The sequence below is a fragment of the Elephantulus edwardii genome, unplaced genomic scaffold (genome assembly GCF_000299155.1).
Source record: "Elephantulus edwardii isolate Elephantulus edwardi_28Jun2011 unplaced genomic scaffold, EleEdw1.0 scaffold00206, whole genome shotgun sequence".
NCBI classification, from domain to species: domain Eukaryota; kingdom Metazoa; phylum Chordata; class Mammalia; order Macroscelidea; family Macroscelididae; genus Elephantulus; species Elephantulus edwardii.
The window spans coordinates 4,845,273-4,846,981 of record NW_006399956.1 but is presented as its reverse complement, the minus strand read 5'-3'; the positions used below and the strand labels follow the sequence as shown (position 1 = coordinate 4,846,981).

General features: G+C 39.2%; 1 protein-coding gene across 1 annotated transcript in view; it reads left to right on the top strand.

Annotated features, from left to right (window-relative positions):
* The window catches only part of BCAT1 (branched chain amino-acid transaminase 1, cytosolic), an 83,302-nt gene that overhangs the window by 40,428 nt on the left and 41,165 nt on the right, over positions 1–1,709 (top strand). The gene's annotated exons all lie outside the window — the stretch shown is intronic.

Genomic DNA, 1,709 nt, shown 5'->3' with positions numbered 1-1,709 from the left:
AACAACAACATCTCTCACTTGCTATCCCTCCAGAATTGATTCTATGTGTAAACCTTTGTGGGTGTTATTGTTAGATGCCATTGAGTTAGCATGACACACGGTGACCCTATAAACAACAGATCTAAACCCTGTCTTATTCTGTGCCATTCTTATCATCTCTAACACACTTGAGCCCATCGCTGCAGTCACTGTGTCAGTGCATCTGGTTGGGGATCTTTCCCTGACCCTTTGCCTTTCCAAGCATGATATCCCTTTCCAAGGAATAGCCTCTTCTAACAACATGACCAAAGTATGTATGTAAGTCAAAGCTTCTTCGTCCTTGCTTACAGGAGCACTTTTCCCAAGACATACATGTTTGTTCTCTTGGTAGTCTAAGGGATATTCTGCACTTTTTTTCCAATAACACAATTCAAAGGCATCAATTTTTCTATCATCCTTGTTCATTGTCCAATTTAGAGGCATGCAAGAAATTGAAAAGACAATTGCCCAAGTCAGGCATACTTTAGTCTTCAAGATAACTGCTTAGAATTTTAGAGCCTTCCCTAATAGCATACTTGCTCAATACAATATATTTCCTTATCTCTTGACGGCTGGTACCAAGGCTATTGATTGTGGATCCAAGTAAGATGAAATAATTGACTATTTCAGTCATTTCTCCATCTATCATGATGTTGCTTATCAGTCCAGTGGTGAGGATTTTTGTCTTCTTGATGTTGAGAAGTAATACATGTTAAACTATACAGTCTTTGATCTTCTGCAGCTAGTGTTTCAAGTCCTACTCACTTTCAACAAGCTTTATATCATGCAGGTTGTTGTTGAGTCTTTTTCAAATACTGTAGCCACATTCTTCTTTATAGAGTACAGCTTCTAAAATGATTTGCTCAATGTACAGATTGAATAGATATGGAGAAAGGACACAATCATGACGTATACTTTTGCTGATTTTAAACTGTCTGGTGTTCCCTTGCAGCAGCAGATGGACAATTTCCTCCAGTGCAATTTACCGCTTCTGAAAACCTCCTGGAGCATCCGCTATAAGTTGGTTCCAATCAGCAGCACCAAACAACAATAATGTTCTCTTATTCTTTTCAGACAACAGCACCAAACAACAATAATGTTCTCTTATTCTTTTCAGACAACAGCTTCTTGGTCTAGATATAAGTTTCATATGAGAATAATTAAGTGTTCTCGTATACCCATTCTTCTCAATGTTAATCATAGATTGTTATTATCTATACAGTTAAATGCCTTTACACAGTCAGTAAGACAAAATAGATATTATTCTTATATGCTCTGCTATTAGCTAGGATCAGCAATGACATCCTTGGTGCTATGTATGATCTCATCTAAACCCCACTTGAACCTCTAAGCGATTGCATGTGTATTATTCTAGCTGCTTTTGGATGATTTTCAGCAATATTTTGCTTGTTGTTGTTGTTATGTGCCATCAAGTCACTTGCAACTCATAGCAACCCTGTGTAGAGCCCTAAACCCTGCAGTCTCCTGTGCTAACCTCACCATCTCTGATACACTTAATCCCACCACCCAAATCACAGAATCTTTCCATCTCATCGAGGGTCTTCCTCTCCTGCACCATCCCCCCACTCTCCCAAATATGATGTCCTTCTCCAAGGACTAGTCCCTTTTTGCAACATGCCCAAAGTATGTGAGAAGAAGCTTCAGAATCCTTGGCTCCAAGGAGCAGCTCG